The sequence below is a fragment of the Amblyomma mixtum genome, chromosome 10 (genome assembly GCF_055824585.1).
Source record: "Amblyomma mixtum isolate Tamu chromosome 10, ASM5582458v1, whole genome shotgun sequence".
Lineage (NCBI taxonomy): Eukaryota > Metazoa > Arthropoda > Arachnida > Ixodida > Ixodidae > Amblyomma > Amblyomma mixtum.
Window position 1 is genome coordinate 173,905,558 of NC_143021.1, and position 23,956 is coordinate 173,929,513.

General features: G+C 49.2%; 1 pseudogene; it reads left to right on the forward strand.

Moving 5' to 3' along the window:
* On the forward strand, window positions 1–1,538 carry LOC149327776 (uncharacterized; annotated as a pseudogene).
* Window positions 1,539–23,956: the final 22,418 nt, after the last annotated feature.

Sequence of the window (23,956 nt, forward strand, 5' to 3'; positions counted from 1 at the left end):
ATGAACGGAAGAGCGGGCATAACAACTTTTTCGCTTCCAGTCATGAACTTTTCCGGACTCGCACCACCGCCCCCATTTCTGTCTGTTCCAGGTCGCCCGGCGGTTCCTTGGCCACAATGGCTGCGACTATTCGAGAACTACATGCTGGCTTCGGGAGCGTCTGAGTTTTCGCCAGAGCGTCGCAAAGCCCTTCTTATCCACAGTCTGGGCGTCGAAGGCCAGCGAATATTCTTCACGCTTCCTGTGTCAGCCAAAGACGCCAAAGAAGGTGAGAGCGCTACCGCTAAGGATCTGCCAGCAGATAGTGAGGGCGCAAGCACCGGACTGTTGCCAAAACAGACAGAGACGGCACTTTCGCCATATGACGATGCGGTTACAGCCTTGGGGAACCATTTTATAACCAAACTAATATCGTCGTAGAACGTCACCGTCTTCGCAAACGCGTCCAGCAGCCAGGAGAGTCTATCAGCGAGTATGTTGTTGCATTACGTGAGCATGCAGCTGCTTGTTCGTTCGCCGTGCTTGAGGATGCGCTCCGTGATCAATTTGTGACAGGCATTTCTTCGCAACATGTCCGTGACCGTCTGTTGCGCGATGGCTCGAGCCTTTCTTTTTCGCGTGCTGTGCTTGTGGCCACTCAGCTAAAACAGACAACTCAAGACGTCCAAGCTTTTGCGTCTACAAGTGTACAGCATGTTGCTACCAAGAGCAACGCCCTTTTTCAATGCTTTCGTTGCGGTTCTAATCAGCACTCGGCTGCGTCGTTCCACTGCCCGGCTAAAGGGAAACGCTGCCATTGCTGCGGTCGGGTCGGTCATTTCAAGTCAGTGTGCAATAAGGATCGACGCGTGGCTTCTGTTAGGGAACTGAGCAGCGAAGAACGCAGTGGCGTAGCAAACATTCTGGTAGTGGCCGCATCCACTCACCCAGGTATTCATATTGATGTCTTAGCAGGAAACACCAGCTTAGCATTCTTAGTTGATTCGGGATCAGCAGTTTACATTATGTTGTACAGCTTCTTCAACCAGCATTTCTCCAGTAAAGCACACTGTACTGCCCCGCTAGTTAAGTTATTGGACTATTCAAGACAGCCCATACCGGTGCATGGATGTTTTGTCTCTGAGGTTACGTACATGGCTCGTACAGCATCCATTTTGTTTTATGTCGTGTATCGGGGCACTTCGCTTCTCGGTATCGATGCGATTAGAGCTCTTAATCTACGAATTGAGGGCTCATCCCTTTGTTGCCTTGAGACAACTGCCACTGCAACTGGTAGCCAAGAACGTTGTTCTGTAAAAGAAACGCATCCGTGTTATGCTGGGCTCCCCAGCTACTTAAGAGGAGAGTTCCATTGTCTGTTTAGAGAGGGCATTAGTCTGGCTAAGACATTTCTTCACCAGGTCGAAACCCGTCCATCCGTCCAACCCACTGCGTCTAAGCTCCGCCGCCTACCACTGTCATTACGACCTTTGGTCTCGGAAGAACTTCGTCGCCAGGAAGAGACGGATGTGATTGAGCGCGTCAACGCATCAGAATAGGTCTCCCCTTCCGCTTCCCCACACTGAAGAACTGTTGCACAGCCTTGTGGGTGCAACACACTTTTCCAAGTTAGATCTGGCATCTGCTTATCATCAAGTTTTGCTGCATCCAGAGAGCCGTGATTTAACAGCCTTTGTAACACACGACGGACTTTATCGCTTCAAACATGTATGCTTTGGATTAGCTTCCGCCCCCTTGGCCTTCCAACGCATGATGTCGCTAATTCTTCAAGGAGGTTCTGGTGAACATGGTTAAAGAATGCAGCGCGAAAAGAGAAGGACAAACGAAGAAGTGGACAGGACTGGCGCTGACTACCAACACATTTATTCAAAGAAACGAGCAGCTTTTATAATGCCATCAAAGACCCACGTGACCAGATAAAGCAGCAGGCGTGGGAAATCTCTCTAACACTGATACATATCATTGCACACAACATGGAAGTAACAGCACATCGAGGCAACGCAACGTCACCTGGGTGCCTAAAAACTGCATGGCTAAATGACCAGGATGAGCCAAAAGAAACGAGTAACAAACGAATGAATTATCGTCTACTGATGTCCACTCATCGTGATGCAATCGGCAGAAACAAAGAACAAAAGCCAAAACAAAACAATACCGCGAAACTGTGAAAACGTCGAAGCAAAGCAGAGTCAAAGAGACAAACAACAAAAAAAACGCTACGCGAAAGCTGTGTCAAATGCTGAAAGCCATACAGAGACTAGGAAAAAGTGAAAAAGTTCTAAGGAACATGTCAAAAGTTCTAAAGAACAAAAGTCAAGCAAAATAGAGAGGTAATTAAAGCGGGCCTAGAAAACTCAACTCCTTGTTTAAAAGTAAAATTGAAGGGGTGCTAACGCACTTGTCTGCAGCTTTGGCGATCAACCGTGCTTCAATGATGACTCTTTCTATTTCGGTCTTCGCTCGTGCTCTTATGACCGTGCGCTTGAAGAATGGTTCGCACCCTTGGCAAATCTTGCAGTGGTCGTCCAGGTGCCCACCGCTTTTGTTGCGTACCTTCCGGCGGTGCTCAAGCATTCTCTCGTTGAGGCACCTGCCGGTTTGCCCAATATAAACGCTCCCACACTTCAAATGTATCTCATAGACGACACATGTAGCACACTGCGTAAACGGATCAACATGTCTTACAGGGCAAACCTTTTTCTTCTGCTTTGCCAGTAAGGTAGAAACTTGTGATAGTTTGCACGGGGCTGAAAAGACGAGATTAACATTGTTGCTTTTTGCGACCTTCTTTAAGTTATGGGAAAGCTTGTGAAGATATGGGATTACGGCCAGGGGAGGCCGTTTAGCCTGCTCACGCTTGCTTGCGTCTTTGCCCTGAACTTTTACCTTCTGTAGAAGGGTCTCAGAAACACTACGCACCAGTGCTGGTGAGTACGCAGCACCGTAAAGACGTTGGACTTGTTTCGCAACGCTGCTCTGCATCGTATGGGCACAGCTTTTCGTGAGCGCTGCCTGGATGGCGGATAAAACAATGCCTCGCTTGATCAGTTTTGAGTGTGCGCTGTCATGCGGAAGAAGTCCCTTCTTAGAGCGAGGGTTATACGTCCAACAGAGGTGATTTTATTCAAAGCTAAACAGCAGGTCCAAAAACTGCACAGCCTTGCCACTCGGAGGTTCGCACGTAAAATTGAGTCCCCCAGAGTGGGATTTGAAAAGGGCGACAATCTCACTTGTAACACGGTCAACAGAACCAGGTGGGCAGCTTTTGAGGACAATCAGGAAATCATCCACGTACCGGTAGACCGAATGGACCACAGTACTCGGGAGATCCTGGCTTATGCGCTCATCGGCGGCAGCCAGGTAGATGTCGCAGAGGACTGGCGCTGTTGACGACCCGATGCAAATGCCATTCTTTTGCACGAAGTACTGACCACTATGCTGAACAACTGTAGATTCAAGATAGAACTCTAGAAGGCGAAGAAAATTGTCACTGCTCACACCCGAGCTGTTCTGAAAGCGCACTTCACCCGACCTTTGAATCACATCGCGCACAGCTGCGTACAGGCCACTATGCGGAACGGAATAAAACAGGTCTTCTACGTCGATAGTGAAGCCAGTCGTAGCGTCTGTTCTGCCTTTGAGTCACTGTATCGCCTCTCACGAGCTCCTTACCAAAAAAGGGTCATCTATAGGCAGGCCGTTCAAGTGCCGTTGTAGGTATGCACCGACTTCAGCTTGCCACGTACCGTTTTCCGAGATGATGGTCCTCAGAGGGCAGTCGGGCTTATGTGTTTTGCCTGTGAAGAAGACTTCCAAGAAAGAGTTTCATGCCTTCTCAGCCAATTATCGGGTTCCGTCGAGATGAAAACTCGTCAGGAGACTTAAAGCAATTGCTTTCTGTCTACTGGGCCGGAACTGGACCTTCTTGAAGTTCTTCTCGAGCGCTACCACAGCCTTCTCCTGGAACAAGTGGTCAGGGAGGATGACAAATCCGCCTTCTTTGTCGCTTTGTAGTGCCATAAGGTTTCCCTCCTTGAGGCGCTTGGCGATGGACACTATGGGAGGTTTAGTCTGCTTGAGCGAGGCCCCACAGCGGCGTAGCACATCGACACCGTCCCCAATGGCACGCGCCTTGTCTTGCTCCGGAACTTTTTGTGTCATCTGTCGCACCATTGCCAGGAGCTGGTACTTATTTCAAGGTGGTTGAAAGCTGAATTTGGGTCCCTTCTGTAGGATCTTCAAGTCCTCAGGCGAGATGCAAGCACCTCCGAGAACGGTGGCGTTAGTCGTAGGCGGCATCTTTTCCTTCGTCCTCACTGGAAGGTACGGACGGGACTGCTGCCATAAGAATTCAGTCGTTTGTGCTGCGAGCTTTTTGTACTCATCGTACCTGCAGCTCGAACCGTTCGAATGTGGCCTCTGAAGCACTAGTACTCCGAGCCAATCATGGAAGAGACGCAATTGCCTCCAGAGCTCTGACTTCAAAATCTTGCACATACGTCGAGCATGCCCCCAAGACGGCTCCACAGGTCCGAACAACAACTGTACTTCAAACGGTACAATTTTCCTTTTGAGATGGAAGGAGAGGATCCTGGCCTTGCAAGTAGAGATCGCGATAAGATTCACGCAGGTTATGGCGGCATCTTGCTTGCTCGAGGTAGATAGAAAAGAGCCCAATGTAGAAGAAATCTGATGAACTAAAGTGGCTGTTTGGGCTTGTTGGTCAGTGAACATGGTTAAAAAATGCAGCGCGAAAAGACAAGGACAAACGAAGAAGTGGATAGGACTGGCGCTGACTACCAACACAAGCTTTCCCATAACTTAAAGAAGGTCGCAAAAAGAAACAATGTTAATCTCGTCTTTTCAGCCCCGTGCAAACTATCACAAGTTTCTACCTTACTGGCAAAGCAGAAGAAAAAGGTTTGCCCTGTAAGACATGTTGATCCCTTTACGCAGTGTGCTACATGTGTCGTCTATGAGATACCTTTGAAGTGTGGGAGCGTTTATATTGGGCAAACCGGCAGGTGCCTCAACGAGAGACTGATTGAGCACCGCCGGAAGGTACGCAACAAAAGCGGTGGGCACCTGGACGACCACTGCAAGATTTGCCAAGGGTGCGAACCATTCTTCAAGCGCACGGTCATCAGAGCACGAGCGAAGACCGAAATAGAAAGAGTAATCATTGAAGCACGGTTGATCGCCAAAGCTGGAGACAAGTGCGTTAGCACCCCTTCAATTTTACTTTTAGACAAGGAGTTGAGTTTTCTAGGCCCGCTTTAATTACCTCTCTATTTTGCTTGACTTTTGTTCTTTAGAACTTTTGACATGTTCCTTAGAACTTTTTCACTTTTTCCTAGTCTCTGTATGGCTTTCAGCATTTGACACAGCTTTCGCGTAGCGTTTCTTTTTGTTGTTTGTCTCTTTGACTCTGCTTTGCTTCGACTTTTTCACAGTTTCGCGGTATTGTTTTGTTTTTGCTTTTGTTCTTTGTTTCTGCCGATTGCATCACGATGAGTGGACAGCAGTAGACGACAATTCATTCTTTTGTTACTCGTTTCTTTTGGCTCATCCTGGTCATTTAGCCATGCAGTTTTTAGGCATCGAGGTGACGTTGCGTTGCCTCGATGGGCTGTTACTTCCATTTTGTGTGCAATGATATGTATCAGTGTTAGATAGATTTCCCACGCCTGCTGCTTTATCTGGTCAGGTGGGTCTTGGTTGGCATTATAAAAGCTGCTCGTTTATTTGAATAAATGTGTTGGTAGTCAGCGCCAGTCCTGTCCACTTCTTCTTTTGTCCTTGTCTTAATTTTCGCGCTGCAGTCATTAACCATGTTCACTGACCAACCAGCCCAAACAGCCACTTTTGTTCTGGTGTCTTGTTTTACATCGATGACATCATTGTTTTTGGAAAGAGTGAAAAAGACCACTGGGCAAACCTTGAGACCATTCTCAGGCGTATAAAAGAATCAGGGCTCAAGCTAAATGACAAGTGTGTATTTTGCACAAATGAACTTTCATTCTTGGGCCCCAAAGTCACACTCGACGGCATCATTTCGCAACCGGAGAAGGTAGAATCCATAAAAAACAACCCTGCTCCCGCGGATGCTGCTGGTCTTCGATCCTTCCTTGGCTTAGTGGAATATTACGCAAAGTTCGTTTCAAATTAAGCCGTTAAGCGTAAGTTGGTCTCGTTGGTTGGTAGTACTATTGTGAGACATTCCAGCGGCTAAAAAGACAGGGACGAAGGTAGACGAGACAGGACGAACGCCGGACTTCAACTGAGGTTTATTTCACAAACAGCGATAATATACAATAGGGGGCGCAATGAAAAGTAATCCGTGACAAGATTAACCCATAATCAAAAAAAAAAATGCAGAAGGCTCCTTTGCCATGCCACTCATGTTTGCCACACCGGCGCACCTACTATTTATCGCCTACCTGGCTGAATCCACCCGTTTGCATTCAGGTAATCTATTTCTTTTTTGCGTAGAGCCACAGAAGGGCTGCTGACGCAGTTTTCTTTATCATTGAAAATACTAAACGCTTCAAAAACTTCTCGGCTCTTTTGAGTCTTAAACCTGCGCATCACACTTGTCCTTTCTAAAAACGCCTTGCATGCTGGCTTGTGTGAGCAACGGCGAATGTGGTCAGCTAGGTGACCTCCGCCAGATAACGAATGAGCTGTCCGGCGATGCTCTAGCAAGCGTTCGTTGAGGCAGCGTCCCGTCTGTCCGATGTACCGTCTGCCACAGGCGAGGGGGATGCTGTATAGAACACCAACTTCACATTCAACAAGAGGTTTGATGTGCTTAATTTTGCACATAGGCCTCTTTTTGGCATCATTCACCAGGCGGCAGATGCGTCGCAGCTTCTCCGGGTCCGAAAATACTACACGCACGCCGCACTTGTCGCCGACCTTCTTGAGGCGGTGTGAGATCTGATGCCAGTAGGGCACAACGACAGGTCGCTGTTTGGTACATGCATTTTCGCTTGGCTTGCACCGCCCACCAGATTTCACCTCGCGAATCTGGGTTTCCACAGATGCCACAATTTCTCCTGGATACCCAGCCTTATCCAATCGCCTTAGTTCGGCATGGACGCTGTCACGCACTTGATGCTCTCACGACTTGGCAAGAGCAGACCGGACGCAATTTTTTGCTATAGCTCTTTTCACGAGCTTGGAATGGGCCGAATCATAGTTCAGAATTTGTTTCTTCGACCGTGGCTTATACTGCCAGCACACACGCGTTTCTTCAAAAATAAGGCACACATCAAGGAACTGGATGCGACCTTCCTGCGGTAATTCGTGAGTGAACTTCATTCCGAATGCATTATTAGCAAATATTTCCAGAATATTCACAGAATATTCAGTTCACATCGATACCTCTATCCTGAGCATCAATCACATTTACTACCACCAGGTAGTCGTCAACATACCTAAACACTTTCTGCACGTTGGCGTTGTAAAGAGACGCCTGAATACGCTTGTCAATAGTAGATAAAAATATATCTCTTAAAAGTGATGCTAGGCAGGAGCCTATGCACACTCCTTCTTTTTGGATGATATGGCGCTCATTAAAGGTGACAAAGGTAGATGACAAGTAAAACTTTAAAAGCTCTAAAAAGTTGTCGGTGGATAACCCTGTCCATTTCTGAAAGGCCATCGGCCCAGTGTCTTCAATGTCTTTCCTTGCGCCCCCTATTGTATATTATCGCTGTTTGTGAAATAAACCTCAGTTGAAGTCCGGCGTTCGTCCTGTCTCGTCTACCTTCGTGCCTGTCTTTTTAGCCGCTGGAATGTCTCACAATAGTACAAATTAAGCCGACACTGTCGAGCCTATGCGGGCCCTTCTTCGCAAGAATGTGCCTTTTATTTGGTCTGAGAATGTTGACGCCAGCTTTCAAAAGGTTAAGTCCATGCTCGATTCCGGGACAGTACTCCGGATGTTCAACGCATCACTTGCAGTCGTTGTCGCCACAGATGCATCCGACTGCGGCCTCGGAGCAGTTCTTCAACAAAGAAATGGGCACGAGTTATTCACAGTGGCGTTTGCGTCAAGGACTCTGTCGCCTGCAGAAAGAAGGTACTCCGTGGGAGAACGCGAAGCGCTGGCGTGTGTCTGGGCTATCGAGCATTGGCACACGTATCTTTGGGGGCGCCACTTCACACTGTACACAGATCACATGGCTTTGGTATTGTTGCGCGAAAGAATATATTTACAAATATTTACAAATAGGAAAGAACAGCTGCGAGCGGCACCGAGAACACAGTCCGAACTTCGTTGTCGTCTTCTACTCTCCCCACGCTCTTGGTCGTCGTCGTCGTCTACCCGCTTCAGGATCCCCGGCTGCTGAAACGCCGTCTCGGCGTTAGGGCGGCGACGTATGAGCGTCGTGATAAGGTTTAAGGCGACAGACGTGGACGATGTCGGTGGTGGCGCCAGAGGACGATGGCGAGGTTTCAAGGGGAGCAATTTCATAGTTCACGTCGGTAACACGGCGCACGACACCGTAAGGGCCACGGTAGTGCGAAAGGAGCTTCTCGGAGAGACCGACGCTTCGAGAGGGCGTCCAGAGAAGGACGAGTGATCCTGGGGTTGAAGTTTGAAGTTTGAGGTTTATTTTCTTTCAATAAATGAAAGAGGGAACTGTGACAAAAGGCGGTAAGGCCTGACGAGGTCACAGTTCCCCAATACAGTTCATGCAGCAGTGTGCAGCACATAAATAACAAAATTTAAAGTAATATGACAAAAATACATTGGGGTAAATTCGACGGCCTGGTGACGGCGGTCGTAGGCTGACTTCTGGGAAACTTGAGAGGCTTGGAGCCTACTACGTGCTATTTGGCGCGCCAGCGTGACCTGGGAGATGGCGTCCCGAGTGTAAGCAGTGGTGGGGCCTGAAGAAGGCGGCATGAGTGTGTCCAAAGGCAAGGTGGGATGCCTACCAAACAAAAGGTAGAAAGGTGAATAGCCTGTTCTGTCATAAAGGGAAGAGTTATATGGAAATGTCACATAAGGCAAGGCTGCGTCCCAATCTCGGTGGTCTGGCGATACGTACAGAGGGCAAAATGCATGTCTAGAACGGCCGAACTGCGTGCTCCCGGCCGCTCAGAGCTACGTGCGCGACGCCTAGCGATATAACGCCTGGTTCGAGACGACGGAGTGTGGGCACGCGTGGCCAAACTGATAGCGCGGCTGTCTTTTCGGGGCTCGCAGGCGGCCGCGTCTTCACCTCCTGCTTTTGTCGTTAGTAGCGCTGATTTGCGCTACCGTCTGCGAAAGGACATACGCGGCAGGGCGCACACCACTGAATTCTTTTTTTTTTTACATTCTTTTCGTGCGCTTGCAAAGCTCTAGCGAGGAGCAATTCACCGCATCACATACGCGCCGGTGTACTGCATCGTCATCGCGGCTACGAGCCTTAGATAAGGGAGCGAGGTTTGGCATTTTGGCGTTCTTCGGCAAATGCCAAAATAGGCATGTGATTATTGAAAGCATACTGGGGCCTCAGGTGAGGTGGCCGTCGTCGCACAAAAAGAAAGTAAAAAGAAAAGAAGTCAGTGGTGTGAGCCCTGCCGCGTATGTCATTTCGCAGACGGTAGCGCAAATCAGCGCTACTAACGACAAAAGCAGGAGGTGAAGACGCGGCCGCCTGCGAGACCCGAAAAGCAGGCCGCGCTATCAGTTTGGCCACGCATGCCCACACTCCGTCGTCTCGAACCAGGCGTTATATCGCTAGGCGTCGCGCACGTAGCTCTGAGCGGCCGGGAGCACGCAGTTCGGCCGTTCTAGACATGCATTTTGCCCTCTGTACATGGCTAACATGTCGGTGAGCGTGCGGTTGAACCTTTCCGTAAGCCCATTGGTTTGTGAGTGGTAAGCTGTCGCGAGCTGGTGCTGCGTGTCACACGAACGAAGAATGTCGTGAACTACTCTGGATAGAAAATAACGACCGCGGTCGGTGAGCAGTTGACGAGGGGCGCCGTGGTGAAGGATGACGTCTTGCAGAAGAAAATCGGCGACATCGGTAGCGCAGCTGGACGGCAAAGCACGCGTGATGGCGTACCGAGTCGTGTAATCAGTTGCGACAGCGATCCACTTGTTGCCGGAGAGGGACGTCGGAAAAGGGCCAAGAAGGTCGAGGCCAACACGGTGAAAAGGTTCCGGAGGTATGTCGATGGGTTGCAGAAGACCGGCAGGCAAAGTGGAGGGCCTTTTCCGACGTTGACACAGGTCGCAAGCGGCCACGTAACGCTTGACGGAACGATAGAGACCAGGCCAAAAGAAGCGATGCCGCACCCGAGCGTACGTGCGGGACACGCCAAGGTGACCGGCAATCGGCAGATCGTGCAGTTCTTCAAGGACAGAAGAGCGTAGACGTTGGGGTATCACGAGCAGGAGCGGAGGGCCATCGGAGCGTAGGTTTCGGCGATACAAAATGCCGTTGTGACGGAGATCGGTTTGCAGAACGGATGCCATCAAAGATAGGTCGTAAAGATGAGTCGTGGCGCTGTTCGTTGGCAATATCGGCAAGATCAGAGATAGCTAAGAGGCAGGGCAGGGTCTCAGCGTCCTCTAGGTCAGGTGGTTCCACAGGGTATCGGGATAAACAGTCAGCGTCCTGGTGATGGCGCCCTGACTTGTACACGACGGAGTATGAGTATTCTTGGAGGCGCAATGCCCAGCGACCAAAGCGACCGGTGGGATCTTTTAGTGAAGACAGCCAACAGAGAGCGTGGTGATCAGTGACAACAGCGAATAAACGGCCGAACAGGTAGGGTCTGAATTTAGCTACTGCCCAGACAAGGTCAAGACACTCGCGCTCAGTAATGGTGTAATTTTGCTCTGCGGCTGAAAGTAGGCGGCTGGCATAAGCGATGACTCGATCTTGACCCTGTTGACGTTGGGCTAGGACGGCGCCGATGCCATATCCGGAGGCGTCGGTGCGAACCTCTGTGGGAGACGACGGGTCAAAATGTGCTAAGATGGGCGGAGTGGTCAGCAAATGGACGAGGGATGAAAATGAGTTCTCTTGAGCAGGGCCCCAGGTAAAGGGGGTGTCGTTCTTCAGAAGATCGGTGAGGGGACGAGCGATGCTTACGAAATCTTTGATAAAACGGCGAAAATACGAGCACAAGCCGAAAAGCTGCGCACATCTTTCGACGACCTTGGAAGAGGAAAGTCCTTCACAGCTTGAATTTTGATGGGATCTGGGCGTACACCAGAAGCGTCAATGAGGTGTCCGAGAATAGTGAGTTGGCGACGACCGAACTTGCATTTCGATGAGTTCAGCTGAAGTCCGGCGTTACGAAACACTGTCAGAATATTGGAGAGGCGCTCGAGGTGCGTGGCAAAAGTAGGCGAGAAAACCACAACATCGTCTAGGTAACAGAGGCAGGTGGACCATTTAAAGCCACGAAGAAGGGAGTCCATCATTCGTTCGAAGGTAGCCGGGGCGTTACAGAGGCCGAACGGCATGACTTTAAACTGGTATAAGCCATCAGGCGTCACGAAGGCGGTCTTCTCGCGGTCCTTTTCATCAACGGCAATTTGCCAGTACTCCGATCGAAGATCAATTGAAGAGAAATATTTGGCGCCGTGGAGGCAATCTAAGGCATCATCGATCCTTGGGAGTGGATGTACGTCTTTTTTTGTGATGCGGTTGAGGTGCCGATAATCAATGCAGAAGCGCCAGCTGCCGTCCTTCTTTTTCACCAGGACGACTGGTGAAGCCCAAGGACTTGACGAGGGCTCGATGATGTCTTTTGCGAGCATCTTGTCCACCTCTTGATTTATGACGGTGCGTTCGGCGCTGGACACTCGGTACAGACGTCTACGGAGAGGAGCGGAATCACCGGTGTTTATGTGATGCGTCACCACAGAGGTCCGAGCCAAAACACGGCTATCAAAGTCGAAGATGTCGCGGAAAGATGATAAGAGGCACCTAAGATCGCGAGCTTGCATCGGCGGTAGGTCAGAAGCGATCATGTCGACGTAGTCGTCCGTTGGGTTCGCTGTTGATGGGGCCGCATGCAACCGTCATTGCTGAGTGGAAGGTAAGCAGCTGTCCACCACTGATATCACACATTCGGCAGCAGGGCACAGCGTGGCGAGTGAGATGCCTTGCGGGAGCGGTTGGATGGATGAACCAAAGTTCAGGACCGGAAGGTACGCTCGGTTGGCCGACATTGTAAATACAATGTGTGGAAGCGCAATGCTGCGCGTCAGGGCGACGTCAAGTTCCGGAGTGACTACGTAGTGAACATCAGGTACAGGGGGAACAGATGAGAAAGAAATGTAAGTTGCGGCTTGAGGCGGTAGACGGACAAAGTCAACAGCACAAAGACGGTGTATAACTGGGGACGGCGACTCAGCAGAAAGAGGAAGGTCAAGCTGAACAACATTAGTGGCGCAGTCAATGAGGGCTGAATGCTCAGACAGGAAGTCGAGGCCAAGAATGACTTCATGAGGGCACTGGTCCAGAACAGAGAACAGAACGGATGTATGGCGCCCGGATATGGGCACACGGGCTGTGCATAGTCCAACAACATGAGGCCTCCCGCCGTCGGCAACGCGGAGAACGGCTTTGGGTGCAGGGGTCAGTACTTTTCGGAGGCGGCGTCGTAGGGCTGAACTCATGATGGATACGTGCGCGCCTCTATCGATCAGGGCTCTCACAGGCACTCCATCGACATGAATGGCGAGCAAATTATGCTGTGCGCGAAGGGCTAATCGAGGATTTTGGGACTGGGGCTGTACTGCAGCATCACCTCCAGACACTGCAGCGTCTAGTTTTCCGCTTGCGAGCGTCCGTAGGGGCCAGGAGAGGAGCGACGGCGTTGGGGCGAACGAGACTGTCGACGCAGGGGGGACGGGGAGCGGCTGGAGCGGGGAATCTGGCCGTCGACTGTACCACTGTGCTGGGCTGGAGGGGGCGTGTAGTGGCTGGGCTGTTCGTCGTCGAGGTGGCAGCTGAGAGGACGATATGTGCTGCGACGGGACCAATAATTTCGACAGTGGCGGGAGATGTGGCCAGTGCGGTGGCAATGGAAACAAATGGGCCTGTCGTCGGTTGTCCGCCAGTCGTTAGGGTTTCGCCGACGTGGAGTGAAGTACGAAGGTCGTCCAGGAGCAATCGCAGTGATTTCGGGTGGTGGTGAAGACCGTACAGGGCTGACGGGCTGGAAACCAAGGTTTGCAAGCTCTTGGCGGAAGACAGCTTGTACCAGAGAGATGGTAGGCAAGCGGTTGTCCCCATCATGTAGATGCAGGGGGGCAGGGGACATAGCTTCGAGCTCGCGTCGGATGATGCGGGTCACATTTTCTGGGGGCGCTGGAGTTTCCCGGTGTCGCAGGTCTTCACATGAAGTAGTCGCAGCCGTGTTGGGGAGGCGTGTGTACGGCTGGCTAATACGCCTGCTTTTGGCTTCCTCGAAGCGTCGACATTCCTTAATAATTCCGTCGACTGTAGTGCAGTTCTTGTATACGAGCAAGTTGAAGGCATCTTCGGCGATTCCCTTCAACACGTGGCCGACTTTGTCAGACTCGGGCATGTTGGCGTCAGCTTTGTGACAGAGGGCCAGCACATCTTGAATATACGACACATAGGACTCCGTAGATGTTTGAGCTCGGGAGGCGAGGTCCTTCTTAGCGGCAAGTGTTCGGCCGAGCGGCCGTCCAAACAATTCGCGGAGTTTCTCTTTGCACACGTCCCAGCTGGTTAGATGGTCTTCGTGGGTCTCATACCAGACCCGGGCAGTGTCTTTTAGGTAGAATATTACATTTGCGAGCATAAGGGTCGGATCCCAGCGGTTGTAGGTACTCACTCGCTCGTACATGTTGATCCAGTCGTCGACGTCAGTGTTGTCGATACAAGAAAATGTCCCAGGGTCACGAGGGGGAGAAAGAACGAGTGATGTCATGGCCGGGGCTGAGGTTTGCTGGGAGGCATCTTGGGTCATGATGAGGGAAGGCAACTGGCGGCCGCTGCAGAGCTCCGTCGTCGGTAGACGTAGGGGAAAGCCGCACCTCCACCAAATATGTTGCGGGAAAGAAGATATTTACAAATATTTGCAAATAGGAAAGAACAGCTGCGAGCGGCACCGAGAACACAGTCCGAACTTCGTTGTCGTCTTCTACTCTCCCCACGCTCTTGGTCGTCGTCGTCGTCTACCCGCTTCAGTATCTCTGTTGTCAAGTCAAGGTACTGGTAGACGGCCGCTGCGCATAGCACGCTGGGCAGAGCGACTTCTTCGGTATAGCTATACGGTGCAATACCGGAAGGGATTGGAAAACTAAGTTGCAGACGCTCTGTCCCGTCTTCCAGTTGCGTTATAGCAGGACGAAACGTCTACAGACGAAGTGGTAGCATTCATTCAAGCGCCATTGTGCATCACCAAAGAGCAATTCCAGCAGAGTCTAGCTGAAGACAACACGTTACAACAAGTCATTTCTTACGTCCAGTCGTCGTGGCCTCCGCACAAATTGCTTCCGGTTGAACTTAAACGATATTGCAAGGTGCAGCAAGAATTGTCCGTTGTTGATAACTTGTTGCTCCGCGGAGAGCGTCTTATTGTTCCAGAAGCACTGACTCCGCAAGTGATCGCCACAGCACATGAGGCCCACCCCGGAATTGTCAGGACGAAGGCGCGTCTACGAGAGCGGTTTTGGTGGCCGGGCATGGATCGGCAAGTCGAGCTCGCGATTCAGACCTGCAGCATCTGCCAGGGAGCAGACAAGAGCGCCAAGGTATCTGCTACACCACTGCAGCCAGTGCCATTCCCAGACGGCCCATGGCAAAAGATAGCACTCGACATCGTAGGACCCCTGGAGCGAGCTCCGCATGACTGTCGGTTTGCGATTACTCTGGTGGACTATTTTTCGAAGTGGCGCGAGGTACACTTCAGCTCCGACGTCTCCACCACTACAGTCACAAAATTTTCGCTTTCTGTATTTTCCCGTGAAGGTTACCCGAATGAAGTCGTTTGTGATAATGGGCCACAGTTCACGTCTAGAGAGTTTGAGCAATTTCTAAAAGATCGTGGCATTCGCCTTCTGCACTCATCCTTGTATCATCCTCAAGCGAACGGGGAAGTTGAACGCTTCAACAGAGTTTTCAAGTCGTATGTTCAAGTGGCAACGTTAGAGCAGCGTCCGCTTCGTCAAGCAGTAATCGAGTACCTTGGAATTTATCGCTGCACTCCGCACGCTACTACGGGGCTTACCCCTGCATTACTGCTCCATGGACGCGTACCAAGAACAAGACTTCATATTGTCGGATACCCGTCGCCTGCCTTTTTCAGCTCCCCAGACTCTGAGCTGGAGCGCCTGCGCGAACGGGTGAAGAAGCAACAGCAGTACAGTAATAAGTATACGGATAGCCGCAGGTCTGCGAAAGAGACTACTGTGATAGTTGGGGACTATGTGCGGGTGAAGAAGCCAGCTACTTCGTTCAAGGGAGACTTCGCTTTCACGGGTCCCCGCAAGGTAACGAAAAAACATGGGCGATTGTCTTTCAGTCTCGCCGACGGCAAGATATGGAATGCGGCCAAGCTGTCGAGGATTCCAGCGGCGCTTCAATCGTGGAACCCCAGTGAGAGTGGTGAGTGTGTCCACATTCAGCATAGGTCGCCTTCTGACGCCCCACAATTGCTCGGACCAGTTCTTCGCACTCCGGACCCACCTCAAGACACAACAGAGGCGTTGCTTCCAACGCCGGACCCTCCGCGCCATGTGCTGCCACCTCGCAAGAGACGACCGCCTGACCGATATGGCTACATGTAGTCTAGTGTGAACTCTAGGTGAAGAGTGCATGAATGGACTGTGTTATGACTGTGTTGTGGTTTACATGTACATGTGCAATGATATTAGTAAATCCTTTGAGATGGTGTAGTACGTGCAGGTGCAGTCAAAAGTAAATGGAAGGCGCGACAGCGTGGCAAACCATGTCGCAGCGCTTTCTAACGCCGGCTCTGGAAACTGCTTAGCTCGGTCGCCAGGAAGCCGCGCGCGTTATCAGCAGACCCTTGTATCGAGCGTACGGCCATCACTTTCGGCGGCTCGAACGGATGCTTGTTGCTTTTCAAATGTGACACCACGGATTTCACGGGCGCTGCCTGCGATTAGTTTGAAGAGCGATTTGCGCCGTTTGAAAATAGTCAGCAGCTGGCCCGTACTCCTTGTGGCGACGAGCGGACGCCGCTATCATCGGCGTGTTTTGATTGCTTAGTGATGATGACGCATTTAGCGGCGGGCAGCGCCCGTGAAATCCGTGGTGCGAAATCCGTGAAAGCAACAAGCATCCGTTCGAGCCGCCGAAAGTGATGGCCGTACGCTCGAGACAAGGGGCTGCTGATAGCGCGCGCGGCTTCCTGGCGACCGAGCTAATCAGTTTCCGGAGCCAGCGTTAGAAAGCGCTGAGACATGGTTTGCCACGCTGTCGCGCCTTCCATTTACTTTTGACTGCACCTGTACTAGTCCACTAATTCACTAACCTTAACATAAAGGGAGGGAATAAGTTGTATAGTTAGTTCTTGTTTCCTTTTCAATGTGAACACCGCCAGGAGGCTACAGTTGTGTGCATATATATGTGTGTGCGTCACTGAATAAACTGCGTTTCGTTCCATGCGTTTGCTGTCATGGCTCACGGTCTTCAGTGAAGGGCGGTTCACGCCTACCCTACAGTTAGCCCAGCCGTTGTTCTGTGTCGTTCTCTTCTTGTGTTTTCGTCTCTTTTGGCTGGTTTTCTCCCTTGACATGCCACATTCTGGTGACCCTATTAGCCACACCAGCGCCGTTTCAGGAGGAAAGGTCGCTTATGAGGTGACCACGTTTATTAGAAGGCTACAGGAGAGGAGATGACGTTCTTGCCACCGCGTGCTAACGCCACATCGCGATCTTCGCCACTGCTGGCGCGCGGGTCAGTACAATGCCCACCTGCTGCACCCTGCTGCTCTTCCCCTCCTGTAAAGGAAAACTTTACGAAAATAAAAACTGACACTCCGTTTCTGTGATTGTGACTTAAGGATCGCATGCACATGTCTGCTCATTTTTCCTGACTAAAGACACTTCAAGCAGCTAGCGCTCACATCCTGATTTTCCCCGACGGATAATACTGACCAGGAGAAACTGAGGTGAACAACGGCAGCCCTTGACATTCAATGTTCATAAGTGGTGACCGTCACTTATCTTTACCACGCGGTTATCACGCGCTTTTGTTGCCGTTGCTGCCAACTTGCTACAGCGTTCAGTGCTTTAACTACGAGCCATGCCTCGGTGCTGTACTTGTCGCGTGGCGCTTCATGATGACGAGCCTTCAATAGTTTGCTGTGACTGCAAATTTCATTTTCATGCTGTTGAGTGTTCTGGTATGACTGAAGAAGTGTTCAACTCTAAAAAAAGCAAAAAGTCCTGGAAATGTGCAATGTGCAGACCAAGTGGCGCTCGGGACGACGGTCCCGTGGCTTTTGGAAAGGCGGACGCTGAACTAAAGTCCCTCGTATTAGAGATCAACCAGAAATTGCCATCCCTTCTCCCACTAACCGAGAAAGTAGATGGCATACTGAAAAAATTGCGCAGAAAAAACGAGGACGAAGCAAAGACAAGACCAAGCGCTAACTCACAACTGAAGATTTATTCCGAAACACATGCACATATAAACAGAAAAAAAAACAAAAACAAAACTAATCATACCAATCTGACATCAAGAACTTTGGCTTTGCTTCGTCCTCGTTTTTTCTGCGCAATTTTTTCAGTATGCATATCAACCAACTTGCCCAACTTTCTGCGCTCTAAAAAGTAGATGGCATTGAACAATCGATCCAGATGTTGTCGAACCAGTTCGATGCAGTGGCAAGAAAGTTAAAGCAACAGGGAAAGGAAATAAAAGACATTAAGGCACGAATTGACCGAATTGAGAGAGAGGAAGACGTTGGGGGCCTGGCGCGGCTGCAAATGGATGTTGACGATCTTGAGTGGCGGAGTAGACGGTTAAACATTGAAATACATGGTCTAGCGGAATCTCAAGATGAAGACCTCCTTGCTAAAGTCAATGAACTTGCGGACGAGTTGAACATGCATCAACTCGTAAAGGAGGATGTTCTGGCTGTTCATAGGCTGCCCGCGAAGCCCGGGTACACAAAAGCCGTGATCGTGAGGTTTGCGCGCCAGGACCTAAGAGATGCATGGTTGGAAAAAAGAAAAACTCTGAGGGATTCCGAAGGAAAAAGATATATCACAGAAAACATGACCAAGCGTTCAAAAGCGCTCCTGGTAGCTGTCAAGGCATGGGCCAAATAGCATGACTATGACTTTGCCTGGCACTCAAACGGGAAGGTCCTGGTGCGCAGAAGGCCTGGGGACTCCGCCGTAGTTATCAAATGTGAAAGTGATATCTCACACCTGGTCACCTGAGTCTTGCGTCTGTGCTGTGTTGCCTTTGTTCTGTCTAAATTCCAAGTTCAATGGCGCATTTGGGATACATATCTTTGGATGAGCTACCAAAGAATATGGAACTAGAGACACTCTCCTGCGTTGTTTCCATTTAAGCGTTCAGTCTCTACAAAACAAAACTGCTGAACTTGAGTGCTTATATAATAGAATACATAATTGCTTCAATGTACTTATGTTTACCGAGACCTGGCAAGCTCATGAAACGGATGCGTTTTACCTTCCTAATATGAAAACATTTTATGTTCATAGAACCAAGAGCCGCGGTGGGGGCGTATCTCTTCTTGTAGACAACTCCTTACAAGCCCGTTCATTGGCAGACTTCTCTGCTGTTACAGATAGTTATGAAATTGTGTGTGTTCAGGCAAAAGATATCGTTATTGCAGCATGCTACCGTCCTCCAGATGGCAATGTGTGTGATCTTTTGAGTTCCTAGACAATATGTTAACATTTGTAAATGAAAATCATTATAATGTCATTATTGGCGGTCATTTTAATATTCACATGTCATTTAATACCTCCAGAAAATTTGAATTTGAAAATCTGCTTAGTAGCAATGCCTGCTCTAACCTTATAAATATGGCTACTCGGTTGACACCTACTTCAGAAACTACTCCAGATTTGTTCCTAGCTAATTATGATATAGGTTCCATCACTACAGCTATTCTTACCTGTTCCATTAGTGACCATATGGCAATATGTTGTAAGGTAGACACTAATCCGTTTAGTACAACAGAGAACCCTGAGATGTTTTCTCAATGATTTCACAGAAAACACTAGACTCTTTCCGTACAGAGTTAGAAACTACAAGCTGGGACTACATCCGGAACATTGCTGATGCAAATGCTGTATATGAAGCGTTTATGGGTCGTTTCTTATGTATCTATAAAAAGCATTTCATTCGTAAGGAACGTCTAAAAAACTAAAATTATAAAAAACCTTGGATGACCCGTGAACTTCACAAAAAAATCCATAAAAAAGATCGACTTTTCAAGAAATTTATAAAGTCCCGCAATGAGGCGGACCTTTAAGCTTTTAAACGCTTCCGTAATGTTTTAAATAAAGAACTGAAAAAGTGCAGGGACGCCTACTACTTTCGTTACTTTTCTCTGTGCTCAGGTCGAATGAGTGAATTATGGAGTAAAATGAATGCTCTTATGGGACGTGGACAGGAAAAAGATTCCGTAGTCGAAATTATACATGACGGAAAAACGCTGAGAGGGGACGCAATGGTTAATGCTATTAACGAGTTCTTTGTTAATAGGAATGTGACTGCACGCCCCTCAGGAAACAACACAATGCAAGGTACAGTTAACAATAATACTTTTTCTTAGAACCAACCGACATTCAAGAAGTTTGCTCTGTGTTTGCAAATTTGAAAAATTCGCGTAGCTGCGACGCTGACGATGTGCAAATTAGTCCAGTGAAATATGTCCTTGACGTTATAAGTCCCATACTAACCTACATACATAATCTTTGCCTTTCAACTGCAGTTTATCCAACAAAAATGCAAGTGGCTCGAGTGATTCCGCTATACAAAAAAAAAGGTGATAACCGAGATGTTTCGAACTACCGCCCCATATCAATATTGCCTGTGTTTTCTAAAGGTCTGGAAAAAATCCTATTCAAACAACTTTCACGTTTCTGCCACAAATATGATATAATCACAAAATCGCAGTGTGGCTTCCAAAAACATCGGTCCACAGAACTGGCACTTCTTGATCAAAAAGAATACATTTTGCAAAACTTCGAGGATAAGAACTACGTTCTGAGGATTTTTGTTGACTTTACGCAGGCTTTTGACAACATTAATCACTCTATTCTTTTTGATAAATTACATCGTATCAGAGGACATGCACTTAATATGTTAATTAGTTATCTCTCTCACAGAAAACAATTTCTCCAAGTAAGCCATTTAATACCTAATCAGAAAGCAATAGTCGCAGAAAGTATTCTTGGTCCCTTACTCTTTAATTTATACATTAATGATATTGTATGTATTTCATCTGACCTGAAGTTTGTTATATATGCTGACGACACTAGTATATTTGTGCCTTCATCCTCTTGTGCTGACGCGTTCGTTAGAGGAAACATAGCCTTAAAAAAGTTGGAAGCTTGGACAGACAGTAATCAACTGAATATTAATACAAAAAAAAAACAAAAGCAGTAATTTTTCACCCCAAGGGTAAGCAGCTATCTACCGATTACGATCTTCTGTTTAGAGGTACAAGGATTGAGGTGGTCAAAATGATAAAGGTATTGGGCGTTTTCTTTTCCAAGACGTTGCAATGGGATGACCACGTAAACCATATTTTGCAGAAATTATGTTCCATAACAGGTACACTCAGTCGAAATCGTTATGTCTTTCCAATGTCTGCAACACTAACAATTTATTATGCCTTATTTTCCTCCTACATGAACTATTCTCATTTAGTCTGGGGCACAACGACCGACAAAAACCTCAGTAGTCTTTTAAGGATGCAAAAAAAGGTTTTACGGATCATTAATAATTTGCCTAAGTTTTACTCAAGTAAACTTATCTTCAGAAATCTTAAGGTGATTCAAATAACTAAAATGTATCATTATAAACTCCTACGCGAATATAAACTCAGCATCAAGGAAAATCAAAGGCTGTTTTTGGACATATCGAACTTAGAATTAATAGGCAATGCGGCCTATAATACGAGGACAACAGACCGTTGGAAAGTGCCAAAATGCCGTACGAACTATGTGTTTCATAGTCTTAGGAATAACCTGCCTCGATTACTAAATGAACATATTAAAGCGGAAACAGATATTTTAGGACTAAATTTCCGGAACCTGAAGGCGTTGTTTTATTAATTTGCATGTACCTAATACACACCACACATTTCATAAACAAAACACCTTGTACAGATATTTAGCCACTGTTTCATTATAACTGTCTTTATTCCCCGATCGTTCCATGAGCTTGTCGCTATATATTTCATAAAAATGTCAAGTTATAATTTTGTTTGTTTCTGTATATTTCTGTACATTTTGTTCTGTAAATTTGTTTCTGAATTGTGTTGCTTCGTTCCCGTCAATGCCAGGGGGACCAAGATTTTTTTCAAGCCGTAAAGGAATGGCTTTTCTTCTTGACCCCTTTCACAATGTGCACGTCATGTTGTGAAGAACAAATAAAATGAATGAATGAATGAATGAATGAATGAATGAAGTTAATTTGCTTTTGTACTCTGGCCCAAAGTTGTTTTGTGCTGCCTTGAACGTTCATTTAGGCACGCTTCAGTTTGGCCCCTGTATATATTTCCCATAGGACAGTGCAATGCAGTAAATCACCGCCACTGCGCACGTGGCGAACTTCTTCTGGTGCTTAGTGAGAAAGCATCGACTTGCTGCTGGTCACCGTAGATTTGAGCGCAAGGACCCGAGAGCTTTCAAAGGGCAAAAAACATCAAAGTGACAACAAATGTGTGACCAACTTTTCATAGCTTGTGGGTTTCTAAGTGGACGCAGGCCACCAACCACCGCGGGTTCGAGTTTCGCGCGAGCCAAGGGCCCCGATCAGCCGTCACCACACACACCCTAGGACACCGTTGCAGCGCACTCAACCTCCGCTGGGAGGAGAGCGAATCGCCGCAATGAAATAGGCCTCCAAGTTCACCAAGGAGACGTTTATTCACGTCGTCCTTCAGCAGTACACACACACTCAATCGTCACACCGTCCCGGGGGCGCGCGAGGAGCAAGGCTCCGCAAGGTACGCCTGTCGGAGGTCGCTGGACCCAGCTGGACAGGCTCGAGCCGCTGCAGGTCAGAGGACACGTGCGGGCGAGCTCGAGTAAGCACTGGTCCGAACGGCAAAGGCCGGCACGGACAAACAGTAGCGTACGCACCTTACGCTGTCTCGGAGGGATCTCTCCCTGGACCCCGCTAGGACGGTCGCGCGGTGCGCGGCCGCCCAAGCGGGTCCCGAAATCCCGCCAAAAGGCACCAATGGCAAAGGCCGTTGGGGAGCCGGGGCGGAGCTGTGGCCAAATGACAGTGATTAGTCACCTAGCCGCCTCTCCACCGCCTGAGGCCGGAGCAAGGGAAAGAGGAGAAACAACGCGGGAAGCCGGCAAGCCGCGCAAAGGCAACGGCGGAAAGCCAGGATTCCCACATCCCCCTCTCCTTAAATGCACTGCTACCCATCGGCAAAGCACGCGGCCAAAATAAAGAAATCAATACACAAAAAAATAAGCTACACTTCAGTTCCAAAATAAAGAAATGAATACGCACAAAAAAAACTAGCTACTCTTCAGTTCCAGCCAGAACAACGTAAGAAAACAAAGGAAAAACAAGGCAAACAAACAAACACTGGCATACGCTTCAGTAAATCAAAACAGCTTGCAGATTATATACACGGTACACAAGAAGACGTGAATACAACTGTACAGCAATGTGACAGGTGGATGTCAGCCTCAAAGTTCGATGGCACGGCCCAGTGGGCCGGTCGGCGACTCACCGCTCGCAGACTTCAAGTTGAACGGGTTGGGAGGGCCGACGACTGATGGTGGTCTTCTTTCCCTTGATGACGACGGGGCCGCGGCAGAGCACTAACCTCGCGCCCTTGGTCACGACGTCACGTTCGGCACAAGACAGTTAGTGCACCCCTTTCAAGCCGGCTGAAACGGGCGAGGACGTTCGGCGGCGTCCTGATGTGTAACCTTGGCCACAGCGAGGGGTCCTTCTCATCCCCGCGCTCACGCAGAAGCACACAACGGCACAACTCACAGGCGTCGCCTTGGCTCATGGTTACGCGCGCACACAGCCACAACCACAAACACACATACACCGGCACGTGCGCGGACGCCGGTCGGCGACAACGATCCCCTCACCAGAAGCGTCCAGAGGCTCCGCGGCGAGGGTCAAAGGGTGCACTTTCCGCCCCCCATCGCCCCAAACGCCCCGCCAACTTCCCCTCCATACGGGCCGCACAAAACTCGCACCGTGACGCACGGCTCCTTAACGAGCCAACCACCCACAGTGGGGCCGGAAATGAGGAAAGGCGCGCCGTACAAACGACACCCATCTTTTGGTTCTAGAAGATAAGAGCAAGCACGAGCGGGCTGAAGTTTCCCTATGTACAAGTCGGGTAAAAAAAACTGAACGCTAACACAAACGCATGTTGCCTATGTACATCTCGGTACGTTAGAACGAAAACATACGAACAAGCGGGAAACGAAAGTGGCTAGAAACTGACTCAAACAAACAAATAAATAAACTGATAAACACACAAGGCTGGAACTGAGCATGCTGCAAAAACAACAAAAAAAATAACATACCGTGCTTCACCTGGGTAGGGCCTGACGCCCTACCCAGGTGCCAGCTAGCTGAGGCTCGCCAGCTAGCTGAGGCTGCGTACCTTCGGTTGCGGGAGTCCGCCGTCCGGCATCAATCACACCGGTGACCGTCGCCTCAGATTGTACCGGTGCTCCGTACGCTTGCGTTCCGCAGCACCAGTTGTGCCTTTGCGCTTGCCTTTG